The sequence below is a fragment of the Halichoerus grypus genome, unplaced genomic scaffold (genome assembly GCF_964656455.1).
Source record: "Halichoerus grypus unplaced genomic scaffold, mHalGry1.hap1.1 HAP1_SCAFFOLD_126, whole genome shotgun sequence".
In the NCBI taxonomy this organism is placed as follows: Eukaryota; Metazoa; Chordata; class Mammalia; order Carnivora; family Phocidae; genus Halichoerus; species Halichoerus grypus.
The window spans coordinates 54,929-70,555 of NW_027555053.1; the positions used below are offsets into that span (position 1 = coordinate 54,929).

Below are 15,627 nucleotides of genomic sequence, written 5' to 3' on the forward strand. Positions count from 1 at the left end.
TCATCCTGTGTAAGATGGCTTGCTTGTTTGTTGCATTTGTACTGCTCAGATCACTGTCCTAAAAGTTTCACCTTTTAAAAGTAATCTGTTTCAGGGGCGCCTGGGTGGCTCAGTCGTTAAGCATCTGCCTTCGGCTCAGGTCGATCCCAGGGTCCTGGGATTGAGCCCCACATCGGGCTCCCTGCTCGGCGGGAAGCCTGCTTCTCCCTCTCCCTCTCCCCCTGCTTGTGTTCCCTCTCTCGCTGTCTCTCTCTCTCTGTCAAATAAATAAATAAAATCTTTAAAAAAATAAAAAAATTTTAAAAATAAAAGTCATTTGTTTCAGAATAAATTTTAATAGCTACTTAATATACTACTTTATATCTCAAAAATTGTTACTTTATCATAATTTTTATTGTTTTAGGTGCAAAGATGGTTTGAAAGGATTTACATTCTCTGCTCTTAGGTAAGTAGTTTATTTACCTTATGCTAAGAGAGAATTTGCAAGTTAACTTTTTCAAAAAGTAATATTATTGCGCATAATTACAATAGATGTTTATCGACTCAGTTTTCTAGCCCAAAATAATTGCAGGAGTCACAGTCACTTTTACGATATTTTATTAAAAGAGTCTAATTTATTGGATTTCTTTCCCCCTAAAAATCAGTCAATCAACAACTGTTTTTGGAGGTGCCTGGGTGGCTCAGTCGTTAAGCGTCTGCCTTCGGCTCAGGTCGTGATCCCAGGGTTCTGGGATCAAGCCCCACATCGGGCTCCCTGCTCAGCGGGAAGCCTGCTTCTCCCTCTCCCACTCCCCCTGCTTGTGTTCCCTCTCTCACTGTGTCTCTCTCTGTCAAATGAATAAGTGAAATCTTTGAAAAAAAAAAAATCAACAACTGCTTTTGGGACCTATTGTGTGCCTCATATCACTGGGTGTTAGGAAAGAATTAGAAGAACTCTCTCTTCAAGGAGCATTGGAAAAACAAAGCTACATGTGAATAATTACTGCAAAATTAAATACTGAATTGTGTGGTACCACATTATGGGCTTCATTAGGACAGGGCTCATGTCAGACACATTTTGAATCATAAGCTTCACTAGAGTCACTAGAATCTGCTTTTCACCCTGTATGCCATCTCTTGCCATAGTTATTGGCCGATAGTAGTAGATAGTGTAGAAAAGTTGGTTGGCAGCACTTCCATTGTATTTTACAGTTCACCAAGCATTTTCACATAGATTAGAAAATTTTCACAGCAGTTCTGTGAGATGGGTATTTTTATGCCCATGTGACGTGAGGCTTAGAATACTTAACTAATTTAATGTCACACAGTGACTGCATATACTTACTTGAAACCTAATGCTCTTCCAGTTTGTATTATAAATGTTGCCTCTTTTATTCTCCTAAGTACATATAGTAGATGCTTAGTGAAGATTAGGTGTGGAGTATTTATTATAAATATAGGAGGGAAAAATTAGGGTAGCCTTCGGTATGCTAGAAGATTTCATATGACTGTCTTTTTTAGGTTATTTTGAGGATCAAATGAGTTAATGCATGAAAAGTGTTTAGAACTGTGCATGGCACATAGTGCTCAAGAAATGTTGGCTATTACTGTTATTATTATTCTTATGGGGATAAGCCTTAAACTGCACTTGAAGGATAGCTTTAGAGAACTAGAAGGGAAGAGGAGGAACCTTCTGGGTAGAAGTGAATAATGTTAGCAAAAGTATGAAAATTATAAACATGAAATATGAGGTAAGAGTGGGAAAATCAACTTAATTGGTATGAAAAGCTTATTTTAGGGATCATAAGGTTTTGTGGGGTTTTTTGATTTTTTAAATGATGGTCAGAGCAGGGCCAGATTTTGGAAGACCTAAACAGAAAAAAAAGAAGACAAATTTGAATTTGATAAGATGGGCAGTAGAGAGCCACTAAAGGGTTTTGAGCAGGGTAGTTGACATTGTTTCAGAAAGATTAGTCTGGCCACAGTATTTGGGACAGACATTGTGAAAGAGAGAATCAGAAGGAAGAAAGATGAAGTGATAAGGACTGGGATTTGGCGACAGTGGAGGATTAAAGAGAAAGAGGCAAAGTTGAGACTGGTGTCGAAGGAAATGAAGACCTACTGATTGATATTTTCCTTCTTCCTCTTTCCCTCCAATCCTTGCTACGAGCCAAGTTTTGAAAACCTAAGTACATGAAAAAAGGTGCTATTAACAGAAAATCAGATGGTGTGCAAGGAAGCTAGTTTGGGAGGGGACAAATTGAGTCCCCTGTGTGAATAAGAGTATCTTTGGTTGTGGAAACTCTGTGGTAACAGTAACTAAGTCATAATACACAGCGGTAATTTTTTCATATTATATTTTTCATTGAAAGATCATGAAACATTTCAGAAAATAACTTTTTGTTGTTGTTGCATTGAATGTGAAGATTCTATGTTATGTCAAAAGTTTATAACAAAACCAAAAGTTGGTTTTCCTAAAGAGAAAACTTTGCCTTTTCCCGTGTCTCTCCATAGGCTCCCGGAATCCTTACAGAAACTCAAAATGTATCCGATATTTTTGTGTCTCTTCGTCAAATCCACTCAAAATAAGGGGCTGGATAACTATTTGCACTTAGAATTTACTCTGTATTATAGGAAAATATTCTGGAAAAAATGGTTATTAATTCTTGCTAAGTTAGTAGAAGTTATGAGAACAGATAGAGTCAAGGATAGAGTCAAAGGCTGGGAACCAGTTCAGGAGCCTTATGGTATACCAAACCTGCATCAACATAGTTTAATACTTAGAAGTGTATAGGCAGCTTAGTGATTAAGAGCCCAGGCTTTAGAGTCAGACAGTTTTTTGGGTCCAAGTAATTGTTTTTGGATGTGGTCAAATGCTTTTTCATGCTAACTCTCACGGAAATGATGGCACCTACTTACTTCGTAGTGTTGCTATGAGGATTAAATGATTTAATCCTCTGTACTGTCCTGTCATATAGTAAATGTTCAGAAAATGCTCATTATTACTATATTTGATCATTCAGTATGTATTAATTAAATTTTTACTATGTGCCAGTCCCTGGGGTGTAATAGCAAAAGATGTATAGAGTCTCACAGACCCACAGTTTAATGGGGGATGCAAACTACTAATAAGGTGCTTCTGCTATTGGGGACTCATTGGGCTTTGATAGCACAAGGGAAGGATTGCTAACTCACTGCAGCTTGGGCGGGGACAGTTTCTCCAAGGAAGTGACCTCTAATCTGAGATGGTCAGTCCTGGCCAAAAGAGAAACAGTGTTATGAACAGTGTGAGAGAGATGATTTTATCTGTTCTAACATAGTTTTTGTCTTGTTTATAAAGAACAGTAGTACAGACCTTGAACTCTCCATGCACACCCATGATTAAGAACCAAATTCTTTTGGAATAACAGCTACTGAGACTGCACAGCTGCCACCTTGTGACGATCTCATTACATGTCCTTTATGATTTAATAAGCTAGATATTTTACCAAGTCTGTCCGAATGAGATGGGATACAGTTGTTGATAGTAATAGCTTGTTTCACCTCTCTTTTCTGAGTGTTTACATTTTCTTATTCTATTTGTCATAGGTCCCATGTTCCAGAACCTTAGTGTAGTATTACTGATCCCTTGTTTTTGTCTGCATTTTATGGTATTTTCTGAAAGTTCAGCAGGTAGAGTTCTCTTAAGAAAGCTTAGTTATTCTTTATAAGAGCAATGACTCATAGTGAAGGTACAAACAGCAAAAATGGAAAACTAGTAAAGGATACTGATTGAATGATATCTAATGGTAGCAACTCTTTTTTTCTTTTCTTTTCTTTTCTTTCTTTTCTTTCGCATTGTCTGGGAAAAAAATACTCCAGTTTTGATGAGATAAGAATAGTGTCTTCTCCCAGATATTAGGTTTTTCAGAAGAGAAATAACTAGATTAGAATAATATTGAGTTTAAGGTTTTCTAATGAAATTATGTGAGAATGCATGGAATCTTGACCATTTTATGATTCTCAGTCTTTAGTTTCCTCCATTTCCCTGAATATCTTTATATGACCTAATATTGCATTGCAGCTATTTTATGACTCAAAGTGACATGAGATATAACTTTATACTGAAAAATGAGAACCTCATTCAATTGTAACTATTAGTAGAATTTAGACAAAAAAATAGAATTTTTTGATCAACTAGTAGACCCAAGTAAATATTTCACCTGCTTTTTTGTTTGAAAAAACTTCAAGGTGTGTAATATCTTTAAAAAGTGGTAACTTAAGTTAAAAGGGTGCATCATAAAAGTGTTATGCTGTATTTTACTTGGTTAATTTGATTTTAAAATACGTGCATTGTTGGGAAGCTTGGGAAGATGGTGTAGTAGCAGAACCCTAAGTTCACCCCATCCCATGTTGACAACTAGATATCACTCACATCGATGTAAATACACTAGAGGGCAATCCAAAGATGGGCAGAACAAACTCCACAACTAAATGTAAAGAAGCTGCATCTGAGGGGGTGCCTGGGTGGCTCAGTCAGTTAAGTGTCTGCCTTCAGCTCAGGTCATGATCTCAGGCTCCTGGGATCAAGTGCCATGTCGGGCTCTCTGCTCAGTGGGGAGTTTGCTTCTCCCTCTCATTCTCCCTCTGTGCTTTCCCTCTCTCTTTTTCTCTCTCAAATAAATAAATGAACTCTTTAAAGAAAAAAAAAGCTGCATCTGAGAGGTTACCAAGGGTAGAAACAGTGGTTGGGAGCTGCCCACAGGAGGGAGGGAGCTACGGGTGTAGAGAGGGGAAAGAAAACAGTCTCTCACACTAGGGATCCCAAACCATAACATCTGGCTTTGAAAACCAGAGGGGCTGAATTCCATGAGTTTGTATAAATCACAGGATTTGGAGTCTGGAGCTTAAAAAGTTAGCTGACTCAGCACCGGGCAAGATGGGAGAGTGAGTGATAGCTGGATCCTGCCTTTAAAGATACAGCAGCCCATAGAGAGGCAACATAGAAATGACAGTTTGCATAGTGCCTGGGACAAACAAGAGGAAGATATGTTTATACTGATTTTGAGTGTGTTAGGGGACTTCTCTGGGAACAAAGGAGGTGGCAGGCACCATTTTCCTCCCCTGCTGCCCAGCATAAACACAGGGCCACCTGTGGGCAGCACTGCGCAGACACTTGCTACCTAACCTGCTAGCAGTGTGCCTTGCCCATGTGTTCTCCTGAGGACTGGCACACTCCAAGCATGCTGACCTCAGCCCTTAGCTCACCTGATGTCTTCTCAGAGCTCGCAGCCTGTGTCTCACTAACACCACAGAAAGCAAGCAAAGCCCACAACAGATACAGAGTCAATGAAGATGTCTGGACTGAAAGAAAAAGCGACTCAGACACAACGCAAGCAACACAAACAGGAGATTCCCCTGAAGTGCCAGGTTCTGGTGAACAGGGGACACTATACTGCAGAGCAGTACAGGACCTCTTCTTCATGAAGCCATTACTTTCAAGAGCAGAAGGTGTAGCTGACTTTCCTAACAAAGAGAAACTGACACAGATAGACAAAATGAGGAAACAGAGGAATATGTCCCAAATGAAAAAACAGGACAAAATCATAGCAGGAGATTAAGTGAAACAGAAAAAAGTAAGATGTTTGATAAAGAATTTAAAATAATGCTCATAAAGATAGTGGACTTCAGAAAAGGGTGGAGGACATCAGTGAAACTCTTGACAAAGAGATAAAAAATGGGTGCCTGGATGGCTCAGTCATTAAGTGCCTGCCTTCAGCTCAGGTCATGATCCCAGGGTCCTGGGATCGAGCCCTGCATCGGGCTCCCTGCTTGGCAGGAAGCCTGCTTCTCCCTCTCCCACTCCCCCTGCTTGTGTTCCCTCTCTTGCTGTGTCTCTCTCTGTCAAACAAATAAATAAATAAACTCTTTAAAAAAAAGAGAGAGATAAAAAATAACGTATCAGAGGTGAAGAACTCGATAAATGAAATTAAAAATACAATAGATGGAATAAATAAACAGTAGGCTACAGGAAGCAGAGGAGCCTGTAAGTGACCTGGAGGATAGAGTAATGGAAAGCAATCAAGCTGAACAGGTGAGAGACAAATAAATACTACATAATGAGAATAGACTTAGAAAATTCAGTGACTCCATCAAGCATAAGAGAGAAAGGGGGACAGAAAATGTATTTGAAGAAGTAATAGCTGAAAACTTCCCACATCATGGGAGGGAAACAGAGATCCTGATTCAGGGGCACAGAAATCCCCGTTAGGATTCAACCTAAGGAGGTACACATCAAGACACATAGTAATTAAAATGGTAAACAATAGTGACAAACGAAGAATTTTATTTTATTTTATTTAAAGATTTTATTTATTTGACACAGAGAGAGAGATAGCGAGAGCAGGAACACAAGCAGGGGGAGTAGGAGAGGGAGAAGCAGGCTTCCCGCCAGGCAGGGAGCCCGATGCAGGGCTCAATCCCAGGATCCTGGGATCATGACCTGAGCCAAAGGCTGACACTTAACGACCGAGCCACCCAGGTGCGCCAGGAAAGAATTTTAAAGATTGTAAAAAAAAAAAAAAAGATGGTTACATATACAGGAAACCCCATAAGGCTATCAGCTGATTTTTCAGCAGAAACGTTGCAGACCAGAAGGGACTGGTATGCTATATTGAAAGTGCTCAAAGGGAAAAATTGGAAGCCAAGAATATTCTATCCAGCAAGGCTGTCATTCAGATTAGAAGGAATTTCCCAGACAAACAAAAATTAAAAGAATTCATGACCACTAAACCAGCCCTACAAGAAATGCTAAGGGGGGCTTTGTAAGAGGAAAACAAAAATCATAAGTAAGAGTAAGAAAAAACAGGAAGTACAAAAACAACAAAAAAATAAGTATATCTATAAAAATCAGTCAAGAGAAGCACAAAATAAAAGGATGTAAAATATGATACCAAATATCTGAAATGTGGAGAGGAGAGGAGTAAAATTAAGCAACCATTAGCTGAACATAGACTGCTATATGCGGAAGATGTTATATATAAACCTAACGGTAACTACAAGTCAAAAACAGTAATAAATTGAATGAGATCTTGCCATTTGCAACGACGTGGATGGAACTGGAGGGTATTATGCTGAGCAAAATAAGTCAAACAGAGAAAGACATGTATCATATGACCTCACTGATATGAGGAATTCTTAATCTCAGGAAACAAACTGAAGGTTGCTGGAGTGGGGGGTGGGGTGGGAGGGATGGGGTGACTGGGTGATGGACACTGGGGAGGGTATGTGCTCTGGTAAGCGCTGTGAATTGTGCAAGACTGTTGAATCTCAGATCTGTACCTCTGAAACAAATAATGCAATATATGTTAAGAAAGAAAAAAAGAAGAAAAATGTAGCAGGAGGGGAGGAATGAAGGGGGAGAAATCGGAGGGGGAGAAGAACCATGAGAGACGATGGACTCTGAAAAACAAACTGAGGGTTCTAGAGGGGAGGGGGGTGGGAGGATGGCTTAGCCTGGTGATGGGTATTGAGCAGGGCACGTTCTGCATGGAGCACTGGGTGTTATGCACAAACAATGAATCATGGAACACTATATCTAAAACTAATGATGTAATGTATGGGGATTAACATAAGAATAAAAAAAATTTAAAAAAAACAGTAATAAATTTAAAAAAAACAATAAGGAATCCAAATATTTTGCTAAAGAAAGCCAACAAATCATGAAAGAAGAGAGCAAGAGAAGAAAGGAACAGAGAGGAACTATCAAAATAACCATAAGTCAAGTAACAAAATGGCAATAAATACATACATATCAATAATTACTTTGAATGTACATGGACTAAATGCTCCAATCATGGCACATGATGACAGAATGGATAAAAAAGCAAGACCCATCTACATGCTGCCTGCCAGAGACTCATTTCAGACCTAAGGACATATGCAGACTGAAAGTGAAGGGATAGAGAAACATCTATCATGCAAATGGAAGTGAAAAGGTAGCCTGAGTAGCAAGTTATATCGACAAAATAGACTTTCATACAAGGACTGTAAAAAGGGACAAAGGACACTGTATGATCATAAACAATACAATCCAACAAGAAGATATAAAAATTGTAAATATTTATGAATCCAACTTGGGAGCACCCAAATAAATACATAAAGCAGTTAATAACAAACATAAAGAAAATGATCAATAGTAATACAATAATAGTAGGGTACTTCAACACTTCACTTACATCAATAGACAGATCATTCAAACAAAATCAACAAAGAAACAGTGGTTTTGAATGACATATTGGCCCAGATGGATCTAACAGATATAGTCAGAACATTCCATCCTAAGACAGCAGAATACACATTCTTTTCAAATGTACATGGAGCATTCTCCAGAATAGATCACATATTAGGCCACAAAACAAGTCTCAACAAATTCAGAAAAATTGAAGTTATAAAAATACATCTTTTCTGACCACAATGGTATGAAACTAGAAATCAAGCACAAGAAAAAACATGAAAAGCACATAAATACATGGAGGTTAAATAACATACTACTAAACAATGAATGAGTAAATCAAGAAATCAAAGAGGAAATAAAAAATACATGGAGAGAAATGAAAATGCAAACACAATAGTCCAAAATCTGGGATATAGCAAAAGCTGTTCTAAGAGGGAAGTTTATAGCAATATAGGCCTACCTCAAGAAGCAAGAAAAATCCTAAATAAACAACCAATCTAACCTTACATCTAAAGGAACTAGAGAAAGAACAACAAACAAAGCCACAAGCCAGTAGAAGGTAGGAAATAATAAAGATTAGAGCAGAAATAAAGTAGAAACTAAAAAAACAATAGAACAAATCAGTGAAACCAGGAGCCAGTTCTTTGAAAAATCAACAAAATCATAAGCCTTTAGCCAGATTCATAAAAAGAGAGAGAGGACTCAAGTAAATAAAATTAGAAATGAAAGGGGAGAAGTAACAACCGAAGCACAGAGATCAAAAAGATTGTAGGAGAATGTTAACCTATGTCCCAGCAAACAAAAGTCCAGGACCAGATGGTTTCACAAGGGGATTCTACCAAACATTTAAAGAAGAGTTAACACCTGTTCTCAAACTATTCCAAAAAATAGAAAAGGAAAACTTCTTAATTTATTCTATGAAGCCAACATTACCCTGATACCAAAGCTAGACAAAGACACTACAAAAAAAGAGAAATACAGGCCAATATCTCTTTCTGAACATAGATGCAAAAATTTTCAACAAAATACTAGCAAACTGAACCCAACAATACATTAAAAATTCATTCACCAGAATCAAGTGGAATTTATTCCTGGGGTGCAAGGGTGGTTCAGTATTCACAAGTCAATCAATGTGATTCATCACATCAATAAAAGAAGGAATAAAAACCAAATGATCATTTTAATGGATGCAGAAAAAGCATTTTAGAATATAAAACATCCATTCATGATAAAAACCCTCAGCAAAGTGGGATTAGATAAATGAAAAACCCACAGCTAACATAATATTCAATGGTGAAAAACCGAGAGCATTTCCCCTAAGGTCAGGAACAAGACAAGGATGTCCACTCTCACCACTCATATTTAACGTAGTACTGGAAGTCCTAGCCACAGTGATCAGAAAAGAGGAAGGAAGAAGTAAAACGTTTTCTATGTGCAGATGACATGATACTATATATGGAAAACCTTAAAGACTCCACCAAAAAGCTATTAGAACTGATAAATGAATTCAGTAAGATTGCATGATACCAAATCAACATATAGAAATTCATGGTATTTTTATATACTAATAAGCAACAGAAAGAGAAATTAAGAAAGCAATTCCATTTACAATTGCACCAAAGGTAATAAAATATCTAGGAATAAACTTAACCAAGGAGGTGAAAGACTTGTGTAAAAATATATAAATTATCTTTTATCAATGTTTTATAGTTTATATTTTATATATATATATTATATATAGTTTATATATTTATAAACAATATTTATAAACATTGATAAAAGATGTTGCTGTTTCTACACAAACAAGTGGAAAGATAATCTGTGCTCATGGATTGGAAGAACAAATATTGTAAAAGTGTCCATACTACACAAATGTATACAATCTACAGATTTAATGTTATCCCTATCAAAATACCAACAACATTTTTCACAGAACTGGAACAAAGAATCCTAAAATTTGTATGGAACCACAAAGACCCCAAATAGCCAGAGCAATTTTGAAAAAGAAAAGCAAAGTTGGAGATGTCACAATTCCAGACTTCAACTTATACTACAAAGCTTTAGTAATCAAAACAAGCATGGTACTAGCACAAAAATAGGCACATAGATCAATGGAACAGAATAGAAAACCAGAGGTAAACTCACAATTATATGGTCAGTTAATCTTCGACAAAGCAGGAAAGAATATCCAGTGGGAAAAAGACAGCCTCTTCAACAAATGGTGTTGAGAAAAGTGGACAGCAACATGCAAAAGAATGAAACTGGCCCACTGGCTTACACCATACACAAAGCTAAATTCCAAATGGATTAAGGACCTAAATGTGAGACATAAAACCGTAAAAATCCTAGAAGAGAGCACAGGCAGTAACTTCTCTGATATCGGACATAGCAACTTTTTTCTAGATATGTCTCCTGAGGCAAGGGAAGCAAAAGCAAAAATAAAACTATTGGGACTACATCAAATAAAAAGCTTCTGCACAGCAAAGGTAATAATCAACAAAACTAAAAGACGGCCTATGGGATGGGAAAAGATATTTGCAAATGACATATCTGATAAAGGGTTAGTATCCAGAATTATAAAGAACTTCTATAACTCGATGCCTGAAAAACAACTAATTCAATTTAAAAATGAGCAGACAAGATGAACGAACATTTCTCCAAAGAAGACATCCAGATGTCCAATGGACACATGAAAAGATACTCACCATCAGTGATCATCAGGGAACTGCAAAGCAAAACTGCAATGAGCTATCACCTCACACCTGGCAGAATGGCTAAAATCAACAACACAGGAAACAACAGGTGTTGGCAAGGATGTGAAGAAATAGGAACCCTCTTGCACTATTTGTGGGAATGCAAACTGATGCAGCCATGCTGGAAAACAGTATGGGGATTCCCCAGAAAGTTGAAAATGGAACTACCCTACAACCTAGTACTCACAGTACTGGGTATTTACCCAAAAAATACAGAAACACTATTCACAGAGACACTACGTGTACCCTCTGTTTATTGCAGCATTATTTACAATAGCTAAATTATGGAAGCAGCCCAAGTGTCCATCAATAGGATAAAGAAGAGGTTTTATACACACACACACATACACATATACACACAATGGAATATTGAGCCACAAAAAAGAATAAAATCTTGCCATTTGCAACAACATGGATGAGCTAAAGAGTATAATGCTAAGCAAAATAAGCCAGTTAGAGAAGGACAAATACCGTATTATTTTACTCATATGTGGAATTTAGGAAACAAAACAAATGAGCAAAGGAAAAAAAATGAGAGAGAGACAAACGAAGAAATAGACTCTTAACTACAGAGAACACACTGATGGTTACCAGAGGGTAGGTGGGTGGGGGATGGGTGAAATAGGTGAAGGAGATTAATAGTACACTTATCTTGATAAACACTGAATAATGTTGAGTCAGTGTATTATGCACCTGAAACTAATATAACACTGTATGTTAACTATACTGGAACTAAAATAGAAAACTTAATAGAAGAATTTATTGCATTATTAAAGAAATGGCTGTCAGCATTTTCTTATAAAGGATAAGATTTTATTTAAATTTTGAAAAACATTATTTCAAATGATAAGGTACTCTCCAAAATGTATTTGTATATTAACAGAATCAGGTTGGGTTTTTTTTCCTATTGTCTTTTTCCTTTTATTTTTTAAAGGTGAAAATGCCTCACATTGTGCTCTTTTCTTTAGGTTTATTGTAGGGAAGGAAGAAATTCCCACACATTCTTATTCACCAGAAGCAGCATATGCAAAAGTGGAACAAAAGACAGAGAAACATGAAGAAAAGCCAAGAAGATTGAATATAATTGCTCTAATCAGGAAACTTGTGGATTCAGTGTAAGTTTTTTATCTTGATATTTAGCACACTGTGTTACTGTTTTATATGATATTTGTACTTTGCCAAGGTGTTTTATTTTCTTTTCAGTAATGATATACATATATATCATATCTATCTTTTTTTTTTTTTTTTACCAGAAACAGTGCATAGAGTTTTATAAAAGGCACATAATGGCAAGTCAGTGTTATTTATTATTTTTGTCTGGACTATAGACCAACATATGCCTTTAGAATAGATTTATATGAACTTGTAATAGTTTTCTATGTCAAACTAGACACAGTTGTAGGAGGCTAGAATGGGGAACTTTAGGAAACAGGTTAATATGTGCTAATCAAATATTCCAAATGTGGAAAGGAGAAAGAAAAGTTCTGGGGCACATTCAAGAAGATAGAGGAATAATAAGGAGCAAACCTTACATAAATGTTTTTTGTAAGAGTAGAAATTTTCAGGGCTTTGGAAATGGAATAAAACATCTTTATTTGTATATTATACAAAGAAGTCTGAATTTCATACAAATAGTATTTGTTTTTTTGGTTTTTTTTTTAACTTTGTCCTTTTTTTGTTGTTGTTATGTTAGTCACCATACAATACATCATTAGTTTTTGATGTAGTGATCCACGATCCATTGTTTTCGTATAACATCCAGAGCTCCACGCAATATGTGCCCTCCTTAATACCCATCACTGGGCTATTTCAAGTATAGGAATTATACTTCTATATTATATTAAAATACATCTATAATTAATAGAAAATTTAGTGATTTAAAATTAGAACATCAGTTAATAAAAATAATCTTTGTAGTGATATTTTAGAGAGTGTTGAATGAATAGCCAATATAGAAAGTTAGGGATCAGTTATGGGAAGCTGAAGCCAATAAATCAGACCTTAGACTCTCATTTCACCCCCCCCCCCCCTGCTGGCTTTGTGACTTTGGGCAAGTGATTTAACCACTCTGGACCCTAAAGTCCTCATCTGTTAACTTGGGTTAATGATCTCTGTTATGGAGTGTTGTGTCCATTAAATGAAATAACATGTGAGTTGCCTCACGTACATGAGCACAGAGTAGGTGCTCAAAATTTTTACTGTATTTAAAGACTTTGTCTTCATTTTAGTATACAGCACATACAGAAGGTAAGAGGGAGGGAAGGAATAACAGATGGCAGGAATAATTGTGGTAGTAAACTTTTTTAAAAAATTTATGTATATCCTTTTTTTTTATCATGATAAGTGCACTCCTTAATCCCCATCACCTGTTTCACCCATATCCCTAACTACCTCCCCTCTGATAATCAGCAGTTTGTTCTCTGTAGTTAAGAGTCTGTTTCTTGATTAGTTTCTCTCTTTTTTTTCCCTTTGCTCATTTGTTTCCTAAATTCCACATATGAGTAATACGGTTGAATATTACTGTGTGTGTGTGTGTGTGTGTGTGTGTGTGTGTGTGTGTGTGTGTGTATACCACCTCTTCTTTATCCATTCATTCATTGAAATGGGCTGCTTCCATAATTTGGCTATTGTAAATAATGTTGCTCTATGTTTATCATAGAGATGCATATGTCCGTTTGAATTAGTGTTTTGTAATTTTTGGGTAAATAGCCACTAGTGAGATTGGTAATGAACTTCTTAATTCTTAAGCAAGTTCAAAATAGTTACTGATCACCTGAGTGAAGAAAAGAGACAAGGAATCCCTATTCATGGAAATCATGTCACCATGAATCAGAGGGGAATGCGGAGATGGGAATGCAGAGAATGTATTATGTGGGTGAATGATGCCTTGGGTATCAGAACTAATCAGGTCATGGCAGAACTTGTCAGACTTGCCTCCGTGAGTCCACTGCTGTGGAAGCAGATGCAGGGTAATACATAAGCAGAGCAGATAAGACAGGAGATGGGGAGTCCAGGTTTTGAGAAGTTTTAATAACAGACTGAGGGAAGATTAAATGACAGTATAGCTGATACCAGAATTGAACTTCACTAGCAAAGAGAGTTTAACGATTTCTGTGTAGTTCCAGTAGCACTGGCTGAGGAATGCCTTTGAAGAGGACACTTAGAAGTATGAAGAGTGATGGTTTACACATGGCCACCCCTCTCTGATTTACCTCTTTTAGGTCCCAGCTTTAATCCCTCAACTTCACATGGCCAGATATGTCCCATCATCCTGATGACATAAGGGCTACGGGCAGCAGGAATCCCTGCCGTCCCCCTTGTCTGTGAAGGGCTACACGTATATGCCAGCTGTGGTGCAGAATTGGATTTCCGAAAGGGTTTTGCTAATCAGTTTGCAAATGGAATTAAAGAGGTGTGGAGCCAGAATATCACTCTACACATTATTGTTACAAACAAGAAACTTAATGTGTTCCAACCATGAGATAATTAATTAACTGCAGTCTTCAAGAATTACAAAGACTACTCATTTTGGAACATGAACACTTCATAGAGAAAGGGGGAGAGCCAGACCCCTGTTAGATATTTTACTTACTTTTTTACGCCTCAATATAGTCCTGGAGTCAGCATACCAAATAATTAAAAATCTATGTGTCTTGAACAGTAGCCCCCCCCAACAGAAACATTTACTAAACACCAGAGGACCAAGTGGTTTGCATTTAAATCACAAATAACCTACTTTTGAATTCCCACATGATCTATTACTTTATTTATTTTAAAAACTGAATTTTGAATTCTAATACCGAATCATGTTTCTTTTCCAGATGTTTTCTCTCAAATATAATTAAGTATAAATTCCTGTAACCTGAGCACTTTCTCATTATGATTGTTGCTCAAGTACTGACTTCATGGGTGACTTATGACCGCTATACTCTACAGTAAGCAACTTAAAGCTTCCAAAAGATTTGGCAGAGTATAGAGATAATATATTACATATTTTTCATATTTAGTCACAAATATTTACCAATGTTTTTTCTGTTCTGCATTTAAGTATTTTGACTGCAGTCACATATTTTATGCACTGTGTCAAATGGTGAACTGAAAAGAAAAAAAAATCTGTTATCTTTGCTTTTTTATGTCCTAAGAAACCAAAAGATGCATGCATTTAGAAACAAGTAGGTAATGTGTTCTGCTTTTTTGGTTAGAGAGTGTTAAGCACATCTACACACATACACATCATTTATTATTTTTGTCTTATTTCAGATGTAAGCATGGACCAAGGCATAGGTGTTGCAAACACTATGAAGATAATTGCATCTCTTATTGCATTAAAGTAAGTATATAAAAGTATCACTGTTAGCCATGGGGAATATATATAGAAATAACTTTTTAAAGATTGTATTTATTTGAGAGAGAGAAAAAACATGAGTGGGGGGAGGGGCAGAGGGAGAGGGACAAGTAGACTCCCCACTGAGCACAGAGCCAGATGCTGGGCTTAATCCAGGACCTGAGATCATGATCTGAGCCAAAGTCAGACACTCAACTGGCTGAGCCACCCAGGCGTGCCCCATATAGAAATAACTTTTGAATTAAAGCATGATTTCAAAGTAAATGGAAAAATAGACAGTAATTGCTATCATTCTTTGCATTTGACTTGAAGAATGAGAAATTTGTGAAAAATAG

General features: G+C 36.8%; 1 long non-coding RNA gene across 1 annotated transcript; it reads left to right on the forward strand.

Annotated features, from left to right (window-relative positions):
- Nucleotides 1–355: 355 nt before the first annotated feature.
- Nucleotides 356–15,350, forward strand: LOC144380736 (uncharacterized). The gene is made up of 3 exons (XR_013444944.1): nucleotides 356–445; nucleotides 11,916–12,062; nucleotides 15,208–15,350. It is a non-coding gene; the product is annotated as an uncharacterized LOC144380736 (long non-coding RNA).
- Nucleotides 15,351–15,627: the final 277 nt, after the last annotated feature.